At 40.6% G+C, this 21,087-nt stretch overlaps 5 non-coding genes across 5 annotated transcripts; all 5 read left to right on the top strand.

Annotated features, from left to right (window-relative positions):
- The first annotated feature begins 5,506 nt into the window (after positions 1 to 5,506).
- LOC138407885 (5S ribosomal RNA) lies at positions 5,507 to 5,625 on the top strand. Its single transcript, XR_011241203.1, has one exon. It is a non-coding gene; the product is annotated as a 5S ribosomal RNA (ribosomal RNA).
- Positions 5,626 to 6,115: 490 nt separating this feature from the next.
- LOC138409098 (5S ribosomal RNA) lies at positions 6,116 to 6,234 on the top strand. Its single transcript, XR_011242419.1, has one exon. It is a non-coding gene; the product is annotated as a 5S ribosomal RNA (ribosomal RNA).
- A 13,083-nt stretch (positions 6,235 to 19,317) lies between these two features.
- Positions 19,318 to 19,436, top strand: LOC138408230 (5S ribosomal RNA). Its single transcript, XR_011241549.1, has one exon. It is a non-coding gene; the product is annotated as a 5S ribosomal RNA (ribosomal RNA).
- Positions 19,437 to 19,926: 490 nt separating this feature from the next.
- On the top strand, positions 19,927 to 20,045 carry LOC138408484 (5S ribosomal RNA). Its single transcript, XR_011241803.1, has one exon. It is a non-coding gene; the product is annotated as a 5S ribosomal RNA (ribosomal RNA).
- Positions 20,046 to 20,535: 490 nt separating this feature from the next.
- LOC138408319 (5S ribosomal RNA) lies at positions 20,536 to 20,654 on the top strand. Its single transcript, XR_011241638.1, has one exon. It is a non-coding gene; the product is annotated as a 5S ribosomal RNA (ribosomal RNA).
- Positions 20,655 to 21,087: the final 433 nt, after the last annotated feature.

The raw sequence follows: 21,087 nt of genomic DNA, 5'->3' as shown, positions 1-21,087 counted from the left end.
TTTGTTTTCCCCCTCCCTCTTCTAATCCTCCACTTTGGAGCGCTTTATGTTTAAAAAAAAAATCATGACGGACCTCACGGCGACAACACGGAACGGAAAAACGATGAATGAGACAGACAGCGGACAAGAAAATGAAGGAAAGAAGAACAGAGAATTAAACGACACGGAGAGGGACGGGAAGAAACTCACCGTGAGTGTAGAAACAGAAGGAGAGGAGGAAGTAAGCACCATGACGCTGATGCGGTGCGTGCGCGAGCTGTGCGGAGGACTGGTGGCATGCCGATACATAAATCCCAGGAAAGACGAGATGACAATGAGCCATCCGAAAGGGAAAGAGAGGCTGATGGAGGGATTCCGGATCGGGGAGACAAGAGTCCACGCCAGAGAGCTATGTAACGACGAGTTGGTGGTCTCCTTCCTGAACCTGCCATACTACATAGAGGACCAGGAAATATTGGAGAAGCTGAGTGGATGGGGGGTGACAGCAGTCACAGCAATAAGGAGACGGATGTGGCCGGGGACACAAGTGGCAGACGGGACAAGATTCCTAAAAGTGAAATTCAACGATCAGATCCAGTCCCTCCCATACTCAACAAAATTTAACACAGCCCTCGGAACGGAGTATTTCAGAGTAATTCACGACAAACAAACAAAAGTCTGCAGGATGTGCATGCAGCCAGGGCACATCCTGAGAGAGTGCCCAGAGTTTCAGTGTCACAGATGCGGAGTTCAGGGGCACTACGCAAGGGAATGCGGAAGCCAAATGGACAGGACAAGAGAAAAGAACGGACCCAAAGACGGGAAAGAGAACACCATGGAGATAGAAGGAATAGAAGGAGACACGGAGGAGGAAGAAAGCGAGGGAGAGGCGGGGAGTGAGGACTCGGATGGCAGCGACGGGGAGCGCGGAGCAGCGGAGGAGATGGAGATGACAGAGGCGATCATGATGTCAGCGGCGGAGACGAAGGGAGCAGCGGGGACGGAGTTAGCAGCGGTGAACAAGACAGCAGCGGAGAAAGAGAAGACAACGGGGACGGTGACGACAACGGGGACGGTGACAACGACGGAGAAGGTGACAACAGCGGCGGCGGAGTCAGAAGCGACGAAGCAGACAGCAGCGGAGACGGAGAAGGAAGCGAAGACGGTGACAACGGCGGTGACGGTGGCAACAGCGGTGATGAAGATAGCAGCGGTGAACGCAACAGCGGTGAAGGAGAACGAGGCTGCAGCGGAAAAGGACGGAGTGAGCGGAGAGAAGAAAGCACAAACACACATAGAAGGAGAGGAAGCAGATAAGAAAACAAATGATCAAGACATGGACATGGACTTAATGACCCAAATAATGCAACTAAGAAAGAGACAAAACCCTCAGAGGCAACAGAGACAGTACAAGAAAAGCAAAAGCAAAAACAAATGAACATAACAATACTTATGATAACGATCTTAACGATAAACGCAAGAGGGCTGAACAAAAGGTGGAAAAGACAACACATATATAACCTGAGTGAGTATGATATAATATGTATCCAAGAGACACACTGGGATGAAAGATGCATGATTGAAGTAAAGAAAGAATGGACAGGGGAAATATACTCAAATAATGGTGATGGGAAAGCTAGGGGAGTAGCTATATTAGTGAAAAAAGGAGCGGTGGGGAAGGTGAAGATGTGTGAGAACGATGGTGAAGGGAGGCTGATAGCGATTAAATTTAAACATATGAATGAAGAAATAAAACTCATAAATATACATGCAGCAAACACAGAGAAGGAGAGAAGGATGATGTTCGAACAAATGGGAGTAATGTGTGAAAGCAACAGCTTAATAGTAGGCGATTTCAATGTATGGTGTGGAAAATTAGATGTCTCTGGGAAAATGAAATTTAAAAACGACTCATCAAGAGGGGCATTACAAAAGATAAAAAGAGAGAAAAAACTGTGTGATGCGTGGAGGGAAAGAAACCCAGAGGCAAAAGTATTTTCGAGGAAACAAGTGGTGAAGGGAGAACTAAAACAAAGCAGAATAGACTTAGTGTTAAGTACAAAAAAATTAGCAGAAACAATAGGTGAAATACAGTACAAAATAACAACACTCAGCGATCACATGATGCTAAAATTCACGCTAGGGCAAGAAACAAAGACAAGAGGAGGTGGGGTGTGGTGTTTGAATGGAGAGCTACTTAAGGAAAAAAAATATAAAGAAGGTGTGAGAGAATACATAAAATGGGAGATGAATGAGAGAATGTATGAGGAGGATATAGGGCGGTGGTGGGAAAAATTAAAAGAAGGAATAAAAGAAATAAGCAAAAAATATGGTAGGAACAAGAGCAAGAAAGGGAAAGAGAGAGAAAAGTGGTTAGTGAGGGAGATAGAAAGAGAGGAAGAGAAAGCTGAAAAAGAGGAAAATTATGACACAAAAGAGTACATTAAAAAAAAAAATGAACTAAAAGAAATAGAACAGGGAAAATGCCAAGGAGCAATCATCAGAAGCAGAGCAAGATACACCATAGAGGGAGAGAAATGCACAGGATATTTCCTAGGGCTAGAGAAAACAAGGCAGAAAAACAACTACATTGAACAAGTGGAGGGAAAGAGAGGAGAGAAGATAAAAGACATAGCTGGAATAGTAGAGAGAGTAGAAGAATTTTACAGAGAGCTGTACAAGAAAGAAGAGGTAGACAATGAGAGTAGCAGACAAGTGATTGAGAAAATAAAAAATAGGATAAGCGAGAATGACAGAGAGATGTGTGAGGGAGAGATAAGTAGAGAGGAGATAGAGACAGCAATAAGCGGGTTAGGGAGAAATAAAAGTCCAGGAACAGACGGCTTAATAGGAGAATTCTACATAGAGTTTAGAGAAGAATTAACACCAGTATTAGAGAAGTTGTATAAATGGATAGAAGAAAAGGGAAAGATACCGCAAAGCATGACAACAGGGCTAGTAAGCATAATTCACAAAAAAGGGAGCAGGGATAATTTAGAAAATTATAGACCACTGACAATGTTAAATGGCGACTATAAAATCTTAGCAAAGGTATTAGCAAACAGGATAAAGAAAGTAATAGGGACGGTGGTTGGGAGCACACAAGCATATAGCATACCAGGTAGGGACATAGCAGACACTATAAGCAGCATCAGAGACACAATAACATACATGAAAGAGAACAGGAAAGGGATAGTACTAAGCATAGATCAAAACAAAGCATTCGACAGAGTAGACCACAGTTATCTATATAAAGTATTAGGGAAAGCAGGTTTTGGAAATAAGATGATAGGGAGGATTAGGACAATGTATGAGAAAGCAGCAAGCAAGGTAAAAATTAATGGAATAATCACAAATGAATTTAGAATAGAAAGATCAGTAAGACAGGGATGTCCGTTATCGGCTCTCCTGTACGCATTGTCCGCAGAGCCGTTAGCGGCATTAATATTACAAAACAAGAAAATAAAGGGCATAGAACTACCGGGTGGACAGGTGAGCACGTTATATCAATATGCAGACGACACAACGGTGACAGTGGTAGACAAGGAAAGCGTAGCAGAGACGTTAGAAAGTGCAGAATTATTTGGTAGGGCATCAGGAGCAAGTATGGGAGCAACCAGTTTTTCTAAACCCAAAAATAACAATTAATGGAGCAACAATATACAACAGAACCATATGGAATGCAGGGATCAGGAAAGTAAAGGATATAGTGTACGAGCATGTTCCAGGCTTCATGGGAGCACAAGTGATAGTGGATGAAGTAAGAGGGAGGGGGGACGAGATATGGTTGGGAACAGCAGAAGCAATAATGGAAAAAATTAAGAAGGCAATGCCGAAAGAATGGATGGACATGATTGAGAGAGAGGCTGGGGTGAGGGAAGAAAGAGAGATAGAAATGTATGTGGGCAAAGGAGAGAGCAGAATGAGTCTGAACTGTGTGAAAACAAAAATACTCTATAAATGTTTAAGAGGGGAAGAAGTGAGAAGACCGGCTGCTGAGAATGTATGGAAGAAAGTTATGGATGGACTGGATGCAGAAAAGATATGGATGAATCTAAGAGTGAAATGGAACAGCATAGAGTGTGAAAACTTTGATTATCTCTTGAGACACAATAGAATTTTCAATAACCTGATCATAAGCAAGTTTGATGTGAATGTGAAAAAGGAATGTGATGTGTGTAAGATAAAAGTGGAAACATGTATGCATGAGTTTGTCGAATGCAGTGAGTTAGAAAGTTTCTTTGAGAGGATGAAAGGAACGATAAGCAGATGCTGGGAAGGGAAATTGATAGAAAGGATGGAATGGAGAAAGATGTGGCTGTTTGGGATGAATGGCAGAGTGAAAGAGTGTAATATTAATCTGTTAAACTATGTGTTGAGTCATGCAAGATATGCAGTTTAACTCAGGAGAAACTTGGCCCATTATGAAAAGAAAAAAGCTGAAGTATGGAGTGTGTTTAAAAACATGATAAAAAGAGATGTAAACATGATACACAGATACACGGAAAAAGAAGAGTTTAAAAAAGGATTTGTGGATGGAAGCACTCTGATAGAGGTAACAGATGATGGGAATGTGGAATTTGATTTCGGCAAAAATGAATGAAAAGTGTTGTATGTGCCAGCTGTAAGTGTCAATATGTAATGGCATTTTTAAAAAAATTAGGTGTCTTCTTATTGGTTTTGTTTTGTTTTGTTGTTTTGTTGTTTTGTTTATTTTATTTTGTTTGTTTGTTTGTTTGTTTTGTTGTTGCATTGTTGTTGGTTTTTCTGATGTTTTCTGTTTTTCTCATTTTCTGACTTAAATATTCATTATCTATGGAAGTGTGGGTCTTATCTCAGACAGTAGTCTGAGATAATGACGAGATATGTATATAAATGTAATATCTGTACATAAAATGTATGAAAATTATGTATTTTTGATAATAAAAAAAAAAAAAAAAACACGCCCGATCTCGTCTGATCTCGGAAGCTAAGCAGGGTCGGGCCTGGTTAGTACTTGAATTGGAGACCGCCTGGGAATACCAGGTGCTGTAAGCTTTTTAGACTTTTCTTTGCAGAGGGCGCTGTTGCTGCTGCTTCAGAGGAGACACCTCTTGGAAAGAGCAGGAAAGACTGTTCATCAAAGGAAAAAAGAATATGGAACCCTCACATCATCACTGAAAGGTGAAAGTGAGCATTCATCAGATTTGTTTCTAATCAAAACACTACTTTATTCATGTTTTATTAACATATCATTTTCAAATTGTCTTATTTGGAGAGAGCAATGAGAGAGCAGGGAGTTTACTCTGCATCAGGGAAACAACTGGATATGAAACACTGACAATATTGCTGAAGGTCATTTTTGAAAATTGTAATGATTTTTTTCTTGCAACGATATGACAAAATTGCACCTTGAGATTGATTTTGGAACAATTGACCCTCCCGCCCACCCACACCTCAAGATGCTATGGTTGCAAAGCAACAGAAGAACCATTGATGATGGTGATGATTCACATGTATAAAGGAGGTATTGTGGGTGGAGTTAATCGCTTACGGCCATACCACCCTGAACACGCCCGATCTCGTCCGATCTCGGAAGCTAAGCAGGGTCGGGCCTGGTTAGTACTTGAATGGGAGACCGCCTGGGAATACCAGGTGCTGTAAGCTTTTTAGACTTTTCTTTGCAGAGGGCGCTGTTGCTGCTGCTTCAGAGGAGACACCTCTTGGAAAGAGCAGGAAAGACTGTTCATCAAAGGAAAAAAGAATATGGAACCCTCACATCATCACTGAAAGGTGAAAGTGAGCATTCATCAGATTTGTTTCTAATCAAAACACTACTTTATTCATGTTTTATTGACATATCATTTTCAAATTGTCTTATTTGGAGAGAGCAATGAGAGAGCAGGGAGTTTACTCTGCATCAGGGAAATAACTGGATATGAAACACTGACAATATTGCTGAAGGTCATTTTTGAAAATTGTAATGATTTTTTTCTTGCAACGATATGACAAAATTGCACCTTGAGATTGATTTTGGAACAATTGACCCTCCCGCCCACCCACACCTCAAGATGCTATGGTTGCAAAGCAACAGAAGAACCATTGATGATGGTGATGATTCACATGTATAAAGGAGGTATTGTGGGTGGAGTTTATCGCTTACGGCCATACCACCCTGAACACGCCCGATCTCGTCTGATCTCGGAAGCTAAGCAGGGTCGGGCCTGGTTAGTACTTGAATTGGAGACCGCCTGGGAATACCAGGTGCTGTAAGCTTTTTAGACTTTTCTTTGCAGAGGGCGCTGTTGCTGCTGCTTCAGAGGAGACACCTCTTGGAAAGAGCAGGAAAGACTGTTCATCAAAGGAAAAAAGAATATGGAACCCTCACATCATCACTGAAAGGTGAAAGTGAGCATTCATCAGATTTGTTTCTAATCAAAACACTACTTTATTCATGTTTTATTGACATATCATTTTCAAATTGTCTTATTTGGAGAGAGCAATGAGAGAGCAGGGAGTTTACTCTGCATCAGGGAAACAACTGGATATGAAACACTGACAATATTGCTGAAGGTCATTTTTGAAAATTGTAATGATTTTTTTCTTGCAACGATATGACAAAATTGCACCTTGAGATTGATTTTGGAACAATTGACCCTCCCGCCCACCCACACCTCAAGATGCTATGGTTGCAAAGCAACAGAAGAACCATTGATGATGGTGATGATTCACATGTATAAAGGAGGTATTGTGGGTGGAGTTAATCGCTTACGGCCATACCACCCTGAACACAACTGATCACATCTGATTGAGTTCAGGTGTGCAACCAGGCAGTGAAGGAGCAGAGAGAGCAGGTGGAGAGAGCAGGAGGAATTCTTTTGTTTTTTGTTTTTGGGCTAGATTGAAAGTGAGTGAGAGTGTTTTTTACTTTTTGTGTTTGATTTTATTCCCCCAGCAGCTTGCTGTTCGGGGGAACATCTCTTTTTTTGAGGGAGTGTGTGTTTTGAATGAGTGTCGTCAAAGAGAGGAGAGAGCGAGTAGAGAGGAGTAGGACAGATCTCATGGCAGCTGACAGCGGACCGGCAAGCACAACGACAAAGAATATGGAAAACGGCATGGAGCAGAGATCGCCTAAGAATACTGACCAGGGAAAGACCACGACCACCTGCAGGATCATTGACAACGGCAAGATGCAGCAACCGACAAAGAATGCCGACATTGGAAAGGAAACGACCACGAGAAGGATCACGGACAGCAGTAAAAGTACCTCGGAGCCTCTTCCAAGCACAGAAAAGAAATTTGAGAGGGCGCTTACCTTGGCGGTAGAGATCATTGGAGATGAGATGGTGACTATGATGGAACTCTTGAGTGAAGTTAAAAAAACGTGCGGGGTGGTGAATGGATGCCGTTTTACCACGCCCAAGAAATATGAAATAACAATGGACAATGTTGAAGGGAAGGATAAACTGTTAGATGGGATTAGGATAAAGAAGAGCACGATTATTGCAAAAGAAATTAGAAATGACGAACTGGTGGTATCATTTCTAAACTTGCCGACGTACATTGTGGATCGTGTCATTCTTTTAAAACTTGCAGAATGGGGAGTTAAGGCAATCTCGCCAATCAAAAGAAGAATGTGGCCAGGAACGGACGTAGCCGATGGAACCAGGTTCTTGAAGGTCCGGTTCACTGAAACAGTGAAATCGTTACCCTACTCAACCAAGTTTGAAACACTAGTGGGGGGAGAATATTTTCGCGTGATCCATGACAGACAGGCGAAAGTATGCAGACTATGTATACAACCGGGTCACATCTTCAGAGAATGCCCAGAATTCAGATGTCACAGATGTAAAGAACAGGGACACTATGCAAGGGAGTGTGTGCCAAAAGCAGCGGAGAGAGAAGATGTCGATGTGGAGGAGGAGGGCAACAGCACTGACAGCGAGAAGGAGGAGACAGAGGAAAGCGACGATGACGACATGCAGACGGAGGGAGACCCAGGGGGCGTCCCAGAGAGCGGGCCGGAGTCCAAGGTGCAGAACCAAGAACGGCAAACCCGGAGGGACGTCGCAGCAGGAGACGTGGTGGAAACTACAGGGCAGGAGGAGAGCCGGTCCGGAGAGGAATCGAGTGGAGAGAAGGCTCCCCGTGAAAAGACTCCAGCAGACGGAACCGGCGGCATTGGAGTAAAGCAGCATGGAGAAGGAAATCGAGACGAGAGGGAAACTGCGATGGACTTCATGGTTATCGAGGATATTTCAGAGGAAGAGAGTGTAACCAGACCGCAGAAGGAACGAAAGGCGGAGGGGACCACAAAGAAAAGGAAAGCTGTGCTCCGAGCTGAGGAGAAAAGGAGGAAGAAGGAGGAAAGAAGGACAAAATGAAGGTTGGGAATGAAACCATAATTATATGTTTAATGTTAAGCTTGATTTCATTCAACACAAATGGGCTAAGAAATCAAAGCAAATTTGAAAAACTATTAAATAAATGTAGAAATAATGACATATTATGTCTGCAAGAAACGAACTGGACAGACCAGATCATGGAAGATATAAAAACAAAATGGAAAGACATTATGTATACAAACCATGGTACGGATAAATCATGTGGGGTAGCAATCCTGATAAGAAATAATGCTGTAGAAAACCTCAAAGAAATCTACAAAGGAAAAGAAGGAAGAGCCATAATCATAGAATTTAAATACAAAAAGATAGAGTACCGAATAATTAATATATATGCACCAAATATAGAAGCAGACAGGAAGGTTTTTTTCTTGGATTTAGGAAAATGGTGTGTGGGAAACTGTATAATAGTGGGAGATTTTAATTTAAAAAGTACAAGGTTGGATGTGGCAAGAGGGAAGCAATTAAAAAATGATACTTCAAGAAAGATTTTTCTGAAAACATTGGAGGAAAAACAATTAATTGATGTATGGAGGAACGAAAACCCAAACAGGAGAGAATACTCAAGAAGGCAAATAGTAATGGGGGAACTAAAACAAAGCAGGATAGACTTATGTATAGCACATCAGACAATGGTTAAATTTATAAAAAATATGGTGTATGAATTCACATCATTCAGTGACCATGCAATCCTGTCAATAGAGGTTGGTACTGGGATAGAGAGAAGGGGAGGAGGAGTGTGGTGCCTAAACAATACTCTCCTAGAGGAAGAGGGATATAGAAGGAAAATAGTGGCCTGCATAGAGAATGGAAAAAATAACATAGACATATGTAGAAGCAAGGGATTATGGTGGGAAAGACTGAAGCAAAAGATAAGGACAATAAGTATTAGATATGCAAAGGTCCGGGCTTTTAAAGAAAGAGAGAAAATAAAATGGTTGAAGGATGAGCTGGCAGAAGAGGCAGAAAGAATTGATAAGGATCCAAAACATAGCATAGAACAATACATAAAGGTGAAATCCAAACTGGACGTTTATGAACAGAATAAATGTATGGGGGCAATAACAAGGAGTAGGGAGAAATATGCGATGAAGGGGGAGAGATGCACAGGATATTTTTTGGGATTAGAAAAAAGGAAACAGGAGAGGGTATATATTGAAGAGTTAGAAAATGAAAATGGAGAGATAGTAAATGATTTTGTAGACATTATTGGAAATGTTGGGACATTTTATAAAAATCTATACAAAAAAGGAATTGCAAAGGAGGAAGATAGAATTACAGTATTAGGGAATATTAAGAAAACGATAACAAATGATGAGAAAAGTATGTGTGATGACAACATCAAAGTCATAGAAATAAAAGAATCAATAATGTCATTAAATACCAATAAAAGTCCGGGAACAGATGGCCTTACAAGTGAATTTTATAAAACATTTATCGACGAGCTGCTCCCAATTTTAAGCATAATTTATGCAGAAATGGAGAAGGAGCAGGAGGTACCAGAGTCGCTGGCAACAGGACTAATAACGATCATATATAAAAATAAGGGAAGCAAAAGAAAACTGGAAAACTATAGGCCGCTAACTGTACTAAACACAGATTACAAGATTTTAGCGAAAGTATTAGTAAACAGAATAAAAACAGCAGCACCAACAATCATAGCACCAACACAGGCGTACGGGATACCAGGGAGGGACATATCGGACATTATTTGCACAATAAGGGACACAATTGAATGCATGGGGAAGGATGGTGGAATTATTTTAAGTATGGACCTTGATAAAGCTTTCGATAGGGTTGAGCACAGTTTTTTATTTTGCACATTAGAAAAATTTGGTTTTGGGCAAAGAATAATCAACTGGATTAAATTATTGTACAAAAATGCAAAGAGTAGGATAAAAATAAATGGAGCTATAACGGATCCTTTTCCATTGGAGAGATCTGTGAGGCAAGGGTGCCCGCTATCGGCAGTACTTTACAGCTTAACTGCAGAAAGTCTCGCGGAAATGATAAAGAAGGATAAGAAAATAGAGGGGATAAAATTGCCAAATGGAGGTGAAAGCAAAATACAGCAATATGCTGATGACACCACTTGTATGGTAAAAAATATGAATAGCGTGAAAAGGATAATGGGAAAAATGGAAGTATATGGGAGAGCAGCAGGGGCTAAAGTAAATATAGACAAAACTGAAATAATGTACGTCGGAAATATAAGCCAAAGTGATTGTAACATACCTTTTAGAATTTCAAAGGATTATATGAAAATATTGGGGATAAATATGGGAGGGAAAGAAAAGGAGGCGAGAGATGAGACATGGAATGGGGTAATAAATAAAGTGAAAAACACATTAAATGCGTGGAAGCCGAGGAGATTAAAATTAAAGGGGAAGGTTTTAGTGGTAAATGCATTAATACTATCCAAGATTGTCTATGCCTTGACGGTGATAGACATGCCAGAGTGGGTGCACAAAGAGCTAAACAGCACAATTACAAATTACATTTGGGATGGGAAACTGGCAAGAATAGCACAAAAGACACTGATAGGGAAATATGAAGAAGGAGGATTGAAACTGGTGGATTTGAATATTAAGAAAAAAGCAATACGAATAAAAACTGTTAAAAAGTATCTGTACGATAGGATTGATTATGGATGGAAAAATGTTTTTAGGGAATATCTATATAAAAATGGAAGATGTGAAGAAAACGGTCTAATAATGATAATGAAAAGCTCCATATATGAGAAAGTGCCTAGATATTATAAAGAGGTGTTTGAGGCATGGGGGAAATACAGAATAAACATTAAATATGACTGCACAAAATACAGTCAGGTAATAAATCAACCAATATGGTGTAACCCATTGATAAAAATGAACAATAACATGCTATGGGATAAAAAATTATTTTATTCCAGACTAACGCAAATAAAAGATTGCCTATATGAATTCATACCTGGGTTTCTAAGGGACCAGGCTATAATAGACGCAGTTAAGGAGTATGACGATGAAATGAATGAAACAACTACTGTAAATATGTATGACAAAATAAAAGGAAGCATACCAATAGATTGGGTGAGGCAAATAGAAAATAACGTGGTTATAGAAAGGAAAATAACGTTCCCCGAGTTATATATGGAAAATAATGGTGAGAAAAGGCCACTAAGTGATTCAAAGGTAAAAGACTACTACAAAGCGCTGATCCAAAATGAATTTAAGGAACCTGCATCGGAAAAGGTTTGGGAAAAGGTGTTCCCAGGTATGGAAGGAAATCAAATATGGAAGCAGTGGAATGTAAGCAAGAATAGTATAGAATGTCAGGATCATGACTTTAAATTACGGCACAACAGACTGTACACAAATGTGGTGATACACCAAATAAATAAGAATGTAAGAAGGGAATGCGATATATGCAAAACTGTTCCGGAGACATTAATGCATTTGTATTATGAGTGTGACAAGCTGAAGATCTTTTTCACGAAGTTAAAGGATTTCTTGCAAAAGAACTGGGGGAAGCAGTACTTTGAGGGAAAGGACTGGAAAAAAATTGTTTTCTTTGGAGTATGGGAAAAGAAAGAGAAAATAAACATAAATATGATAAACCATGTACTAAGTCACGCTAGATATGCTATATGGCTAAGAAGGAATCTAGCACATTTTGAACAAAGAATAATATCTGTCTGGGCCTACTTTGTATCGGGGTTGAAAAAAGACATAAGTTTAATTTTTAAGTATGATAAGGAAGAATTTCAACACTTTGTTAAGGGATGCAGTTTCATTTCTGTCAATCACAAAGGAAAACTGATGTATAGTTTTGCATAATACTTGGCAGGAGGGCCGATTTGGTAAAAGCTGATGGTGATTGTTTGCATTTGATTTTATTTATTTTTTGTGATGTTACATTGGAATTCAAGTTTTCTTGTACATAAAAACTGATTTATTTTATAATAAAAGAGAAAAAAAAAAAACACGCCCGATCTCGTCTGATCTCGGAAGTTAAGCAGGGTCGGGCCTGGTTAGTACTTGGATGGGAGACCGCCTGGGAATACCAGGTGCTGTAAGCTTTTTAGACTTTTCTTTGCAGAGGGCGCTGTTGCTGCTGCTTCAGAGGAGACACCTCTTGGAAAGAACAGGAAAGACTGTTCATCAAAGGAAAAAAGAATATGGAACCCTCACATCATCACTGAAAGGTGAAAGTGAGCATTCATCAGATTTGTTTCTAATCAAAACACTACTTTATTCATGTTTTATTAACATATCATTTTCAAATTGTCTTATTTGGAGAGAGCGATGAAAGAGCAGGGAGTTTACTCTGCATCAGGGAAACAACTGGATATGAAACACTGACAATATTGCTGAAGGTCATTTTTGAAAATTGTAATGATTTTTTTCTTGCAACGATATGACAAAATTGCACCTTGAGATTGATTTTGGAACAATTGACCCTCCCGCCCACCCACACCTCAAGATGCTATGGTTGCAAAGCAACAGAAGAACCATTGATGATGGTGATGATTCACATGTATAAAGGAGGTATTGTGGGTGGAGTTAATCGCTTACGGCCATACCACCCTGAACACAGCGCATGCGTGACGGATCAGCAGGTATCTTTTTTGAAATCGACGGACGTTGAGCACCACGGGTGACTCAGCTCCGCTCTCCTTTTTTCCCCCTTTTTTTCTCTATCTACTGAGCATTTAAATGAGATAATAGAATTAAAATACAGCAAAGGACTGAGAGATACCCCCCCCCCCAACAGTGTCGCACTGTCTGGGGGAATCTATTTAAGTTTGTTTTCCCCCTCCCTCTTCTAATCCTCCACTTTGGAGCGCTTTATGTTTAAAAAAAAAAAAATCATGACGGACCTCACGACGACAACACGGAACGGAAAAACGATGAATGAGACAGACAGCGGACAAGAAAATGAAGGAAAGAAGAACAGAGAATTAAACGACACGGAGAGGGACGGGAAGAAACTCACCGTGAGTGTAGAAACAGAAGGAGAGGAGGAAGTAAGCACCATGACGCTGATGCGGTGCGTGCGCGAGCTGTGCGGAGGACTGGTGGCATGCCGATACATAAATCCCAGGAAACACGAGATGACAATGAGCCATCCGAAAGGGAAGGAGAGGCTGATGGAGGGATTCAGGATTGGGGAGACAAGAGTCCACGCTAGAGAGCTCTGCAACGACGAGTTGGTGGTCTCCTTCCTGAACATACCATACTACATAGAGGACAAGGAAATAATGGAGAAGCTGCGTGGATGGGGAGTGACACCAGTCACAGCAGTAAGGAGACGGATGTGGCCGGGGACACAAGTGGCAGACGGGACACGATTCCTTAAAGTGAAGTTTAATGACGAGATCCAGTCCCTCCCATACTCAACAAAGTTTAACACAGCCCTCGGAACGGAGTATTTCAGAGTTATACACGACAAACAAACAAAAGTCTGCAGGATGTGCATGCAGCCAGGGCACATCCTGAGAGAGTGCCCAGAGTTTCAGTGTCACAGATGCGGAGTTCAGGGGCACTACGCAAGGGAATGCGGAAGCCAAATGGACAGGACAAGAGAAAAGAACGGACCCAAAGACGGGAAAGAGAACACCATGGAGATAGAAGGAATAGAAGGAGACACGGAGGAGGAAGAAAGCGAGGGAGAAGCAGAGAGCGAGGACTCGGATGGCAGTGACGGGGAGCGCGGAGCAGCGGAGGAGATGGAGATGACAGAGGCGATCATGATGTCAGCGGCGGAGACGAAGGGAGCAGCGGGGACGGAGTTAGCAGCGGTGAACGAGACAGCAGCGGAGAAAGAGAAGACAACGGGGACGGTGACGACAACGGGGACGGTGACAACGACGGAGAAGGTGACAACAGCGGCGACGGAGTCAGAAGCGACGAAGCAGACAGCAGCGGAGACGGAGAAGGAAGCGAAGACGGTGACAACGGCGGTGACGGTGGCAACAGCGGTGATGAAGATAGCAGCGGTGAACGCAACAGCGGTGAAGGAGAACGAGGCTGCAGCGGAAAAGGACGGAGTGAGCGGAGAGAAGAAAGCACAAACACACATAGAAGGAGAGGAAGCAGATAAGAAAACAAATGATCAAGACATGGACATGGACTTAATGACCCAAATAATGCAACTAAGAAAGAGACAAAACCCTCAGAGGCAACAGAGACAGTACAAGAAAAGCAAAAGCAAAAACAAATGAACATAACAATACTTATGATAACGATCTTAACGATAAACGCAAGAGGGCTGAACAAAAGGTGGAAAAGACAACACATATATAACCTGAGTGAGTATGATATAATATGTATCCAAGAGACACACTGGGATGAAAGATGCATGATTGAAGTAAAGAAAGAATGGACAGGGGAAATATACTCAAATAATGGTGATGGGAAAGCTAGGGGAGTAGCTATATTAGTGAAAAAAGGAGCAGTGGGGAAGGTGAAGATGTGTGAGAACGATGGTGAAGGGAGGCTGATAGCGATTAAATTTAAACATATGAATGAAGAAATAAAACTCATAAATATACATGCAGCAAACACAGAGAAGGAGAGGAGGATGATGTTCGAACAAATGGGAGTAATGTGTGAAAGCAACAGCTTAATAGTAGGCGATTTCAATGTATGGTGTGGAAAATTAGATGTCTCTGGGAAAATGAAATTTAAAAACGACTCATCAAGAGGGGCATTACAAAAGATAAAAAGAGAGAAAAAACTGTGTGATGTGTGGAGGGAAAGAAACCCAGAGGCAAAAGTATTTTCGAGGAAACAAGTGGTGAAGGGAGAACTAAAACAAAGCAGAATAGACTTAGTGTTAAGTACAAAAAATTAGCAGAAACAATAGGTGAAATACAGTACAAAATAACAACACTCAGCGATCACATGATGCTAAAATTCACGCTAGGGCAAGAAACAAAGACAAGAGGAGGTGGGGTGTGGTGTTTGAATGGAGAGCTACTTAAGGAAAAAAAATATAAAGAAGGTGTGAGAGAATACATAAAATGGGAGATGAATGAGAGAATGTATGAGGAGGACATAGGGCGGTGGTGGGAAAAATTAAAAGAAGGAATAAAAGAAATAAGCAAAAAATATGGTAGGAACAAGAGCAAGAAAGGGAAAGAGAGAGAAAAGTGGTTAGTGAGGGAGATAGAAAGAGAGGAAGAGAAAGCTGAAAAAGAGGAAAATTATGACACAAAAGAGTACATTAAAAAAAAAAATGAACTAAAAGAAATAGAACAGGGAAAATGCCAAGGAGCAATCATCAGAAGCAGAGCAAGATACACCATAGAGGGAGAGAAATGCACAGGATATTTCCTAGGGCTAGAGAAAACAAGGCAGAAAAACAACTACATTGAACAAGTGGAGGGAAAGAGAGGAGAGAAGATAAAAGACATAGCTGGAATAGCAGAGAGAGTAGAAGAATTTTACAGAGAGCTGTACAAGAAAGAAGAGGTAGACAATGAGAGTAGCAGACAAGTGATTGAGAAAATAAAGAATAGGATAAGCGAGAATGACAGAGAGATGTGTGAGGGAGAGATAAGTAGAGAGGAGATAGAGACAGCAATAAGCGGGTTAGGGAGAAATAAAAGTCCAGGAACAGACGGCTTAATAGGAGAATTCTACATAGAGTTTAGAGAAGAATTAACACCAGTATTAGAGAAGTTATATAAATGGATAGAAGAAAAGGGAAAGATACCGCAAAGCATGACAACAGGGCTAGTAAGCATAATTCACAAAAAAGGGAGCAGGGATAATTTAGAAAATTACAGACCACTGACAATGTTAAATGGCGACTATAAAATCTTAGCAAAGGTATTAGCAAACAGGATAAAGAAAGTTATAGGGACGGTGGTTGGGAGCACACAAGCATATAGCATACCAGGTAGGGACATAGCAGACACTATAAGCAGCATCAGAGACACAATAACATACATGAAAGAGAACAGGAAAGGGATAGTACTAAGCATAGATCAAAACAAAGCATTCGACAGAGTAGACCACAGTTATCTATATAAAGTATTAGGGAAAGCAGGTTTTGGAAATAAGATGATAGGGAGGATTAGGACAATGTATGAGAAAGCAGCAAGCAAGGTAAAAATTAATGGAATAATCACAAATGAATTTAGAATAGAAAGATCAGTAAGACAGGGATGTCCGTTATCGGCTCTCCTGTACGCATTGTCCGCAGAGCCGTTAGCGGCATTAATATTACAAAACAAGAAAATAAAGGGCATAGAACTACCGGGTGGACAGGTGAGCACGTTATATCAATATGCAGACGACACAACGGTGACAGTGGTAGACAAGGAAAGCGTAGCAGAGACGTTAGAAAGTGTAGAACTATTTGGTAGGGCATCAGGAGCAAAATTAAATATAGAAAAATCAGAAATCATGTGCATAGGAGAGAGCAGAGTAGGGGAAGAAGTAAAAAGACTAAAAGAGAACAACGAATACATGAAGGTGTTAGGAGTGAACTTAGGGATTGAAGATAGAGAAGGGAGAGATAGGCAATATGAAGGGATAGTAAACAACATAAAAAAGACGTTGGGAATGTGGAAACGGAGAGGATTAAAACTGAAAGGGAAAGTGATAGTGGTAAATGCACTAATCATGAGCAAATTAATATATATAATGAATGTTTTGGATGTGCCAGAGAAAGTGCTGAAGGATGTAGACAAGATAGTGAGTGACTTCTTGTGGGATGGGAAGGGGGCGAGAATAGCAAAGGAAGTCCTAGAAAATGAGTATGAAGATGGAGGCCTAAAACTGATCAACCTGGAAAAGAAAAAGAAAGCACTAAGAGTAAAAATGATGACGAGGTATCTAAAGAACAAGAAAGATCAAGTGTGGAAGGTGTTCTTGGGAGAGGCAATTAAAAAGAGTGGAGGATGTGGTGAAAGCGGTGTGTACATGGAACTGAAGAAAGGGATGATGTCTGAAACAACAGAGATCCTCAAAGAAATGCTTGGAGCATGGGGGGAATTCCTAAAAAATGTGACGTATGACTGTAAGAATGTGAAGCAAGTATGGGAGCAACCAGTTTTTCTAAACCCAAAAATAACAATTAATGGAGCAACAATATACAACAGAACCATATGGAATGCAGGGATCAGGAAAGTAAAGGATATAGTGTACGAGCATGTTCCAGGCTTCATGGGAGCACAAGCGATAGTGGATGAAGTAAGAGGGAGGGGGGACGAGATATGGTTGGGAACAGCAGAAGCAATAATGGAAAAAATTAAAAAGGCAATGCCGAAAGAATGGATGGACATGATTGAGAGAGAGGCTGGGGTGAGGGATGAAAGAGAGATAGAAATGTATGTGGGCAAAGGAGAGAGCAGAATGAGTCTGAACTGTGTGAAAACAAAAATACTCTATAAATGTTTAAGAGGGGAAGAAGTGAGAAGACCGGCTGCTGAGAATGTATGGAAGAAAGTTATGGATGGACTGGATGCAGAAAAGATATGGATGAATCTAAGAGTGAAATGGAACAGCATAGAGTGTGAAAACTTTGATTATCTCTTGAGACACAATAGAATTTTCAATAACCTGATCATAAGCAAGTTTGATGTGAATGTGAAAAAGGAATGTGATGTGTGTAAGATAAAAGTGGAAACATGTATGCATGAGTTTGTCGAATGCAGTGAGTTAGAAAGTTTCTTTGAGAGGATGAAAGGAACGATAAGCAGATGCTGGGAAGGGAAATTGATAGAAAGGATGGAATGGAGAAAGATGTGGCTGTTTGGGATGAATGGCAGAGTGAAAGAGTGTAATATTAATCTGTTAAACTATGTGTTGAGTCATGCAAGATATGCAGTTAAACTCAGGAGAAACTTGGCCCATTATGAAAAGAAAAAAGCTGAAGTATGGAGTGTGTTTAAAAACATGATAAAAAGAGATGTAAACATGATACACAGATACACGGAAAAAGAAGAGTTTAAAAAAGGATTTGTGGATGGAAGCACTCTGATAGAGGTAACAGATGATGGGAATGTGGAATTTGATTTCGGCAAAAATGAATGAAAAGTGTTGTATGTGCCAGCTGTAAGTGTCAATATGTAATGGCATTTTTAAAAAAATTAGGTGTCTTCTTATTGGTTTTGTTTTGTTTTGTTGTTTTGTTGTTTTGTTTATTTTATTTTGTTTGTTTGTTTGTTTGTTTGTTTGTTTTGTTGTTGCATTGTTGTTGGTTTTTCTGATGTTTTCTGTTTTTCTCATTTTCTGACTTAAATATTCATTATCTATGGAAGTGTGGGTCTTATCTCAGACAGTAGTCTGAGATAATGACGAGATATGTATATAAATGTAATATCTGTACATAAAATGTATGAAAATTATGTATTTTTGATAATAAAAAAAAAAAAAAAAACACGCCAGATCTCGTCTGATCTCGGAAGCTAAGCAGGGTCGGGCCTGGTTAGTACTTGAATTGGAGACCGCCTGGGAATACCAGGTGCTGTAAGCTTTTTAGACTTTTCTTTGCAGAGGGCGCTGTTGCTGCTGCTTCAGAGGAGACACCTCTTGGAAAGAGCAGGAAAGACTGTTCATCAAAGGAAAAAAGAATATGGAACCCTCACATCATCACTGAAAGGTGAAAGTGAGCATTCATCAGATTTGTTTCTAATCAAAACACTACTTTATTCATGTTTTATTAACATATCATTTTCAAATTGTCTTATTTGGAGAGAGCGATGAAAGAGCAGGGAATTTACTCTGCATCAGGGAAACAACTGGATATGAAACACTGACAATATTGCTGAAGGTCATTTTTGAAAATTGTAATGATTTTTTTCTTGCAACGATATGACAAAATTGCACCTTGAGATTGATTTTGGAACAATTGACCCTCCCGCCCACCCACACCTCAAGATGCTATGGTTGCAAAGCAACAGAAGAACCATTGATGATGGTGATGATTCACATGTATAAAGGAGGTATTGTGGGTGGAGTTAATCGCTTACGGCCATACCACCCTGAACACGCCCGATCTCGTCTGATCTCGGAAGCTAAGCAGGGTCGGGCCTGGTTAGTACTTGAATGGGAGACCGCCTGGGAATACCAGGTGCTGTAAGCTTTTTAGACTTTTCTTTGCAGAGGGCGCTGTTGCTGCTGCTTCAGAGGAGACACCTCTTGGAAAGAGCAGGAAAGACTGTTCATCAAAGGAAAAAAGAATATGGAACCCTCACATCATCACTGAAAGGTGAAAGTGAGCATTCATCAGATTTGTTTCTAATCAAAACACTACTTTATTCATGTTTTATTAACATATCATTTTCAAATTGTCTTATTTGGAGAGAGCGATGAAAGAGCAGGGAGTTTACTCTGCATCAGGGAAACAACTGGTTATGAAACACTGACAATATTGCTGAAGGTCATTTTTGAAAATTGTAATGATTTTTTTCTTGCAACGATATGACAAAATTGCACCTTGAGATTGATTTTGGAACAATTGACCCTCCCGCCCACCCACACCTCAAGATGCTATGGTTGCAAAGCAAGAGAAGAACCATTGATGATGGTGATGATTCACATGTATAAAGGAGGTATTGTGGGTGGAGTTAATCGCTTACGGCCATACCACCCTGAACACGCCTGATCTCGTCCGATCTCGGAAGCTAAGCAGGGTCGGGCCTGGTTAGTACTTGAATGGGAGACCGCCTGGGAATACCAGGTGCTGTAAGCTTTTTAGACTTTTCTTTGCAGAGGGCGCTGTTGCTGCTGCTTCAGAGGAGACACCTCTTGGAAAGAGCAGGAAAGACTGTTCATCAAAGGAAAAAAGAATATGGAACCCTCACATCATCACTGAAAGGTGAAAGTGAGCATTCATCAGATTTGTTTCTAATCAAAACCCTACTTTATTCATGTTTTATTGACATATCATTTTCAAATTGTCTTATTTGGAGAGAGCAATGAGAGAGCAGGGAGTTTACTCTGCATCAGGGAAACAACTGGATATGAAACACTGACAATATTGCTGAAGGTCATTTTTGAAAATTGTAATGATTTTTTTCTTGCAACGATATGACAAAATTGCACCTTGAGATTGATTTTGGAACAATTGACCCTCCCGCCCACCCACACCTCAAGATGCTATGGTTGCAAAGCAACAGAAGAACCATTGATGATGGTGATGATTCACATGTATAAAGGAGGTATTGTGGGTGGAGTTAATCGCTTACGGCCATACCACCCTGAACACGCCCGATCTCGTCTGATCTCGGAAGCTAAGCAGGGTCGGGCCTGGTTAGTACTTGAATGGGAGACCACCTGGGAATACCAGGTGCTGTAAGCATTTTAGACTTTTCTTTGCAGAGGGCGCTGTTGCTGCTGCTTCAGAGGAGACACCTCTTGGAAAGAGCAGGAAAGACTGTTCATCAAAGGAAAAAAGAATATGGAACCCTCACATCATCACTGAAAGGTGAAAGTGAGCATTCATCAGATTTGTTTCTAATCAAAACACTACTTTATTCATGTTTTATTAACATATCATTTTCAAATTGTCTTATTTGGAGAGAGCGATGAAAGAGCAGGGAGTTTCCTCTGCATCAGGGAAACAACTGGATATGAAACACTGACAATATTGCTGAAGGTCATTTTTGAAAATTGTAATGATTTTTTTCTTGCAACGATATGACAAAATTGCACCTTGAGATTGATTTTGGAACAATTGACCCTCCCGCCCACCCACACCTCAAGATGCTATGGTTGCAAAGCAACAAAAGAAC

The sequence above is a fragment of the Paralichthys olivaceus genome, chromosome 5, assembly GCF_024713975.1.
Source record: "Paralichthys olivaceus isolate ysfri-2021 chromosome 5, ASM2471397v2, whole genome shotgun sequence".
In the NCBI taxonomy this organism is placed as follows: domain Eukaryota; kingdom Metazoa; phylum Chordata; class Actinopteri; order Pleuronectiformes; family Paralichthyidae; genus Paralichthys; species Paralichthys olivaceus.
This window is presented reverse-complemented; position numbering and strand designations above follow the sequence as displayed.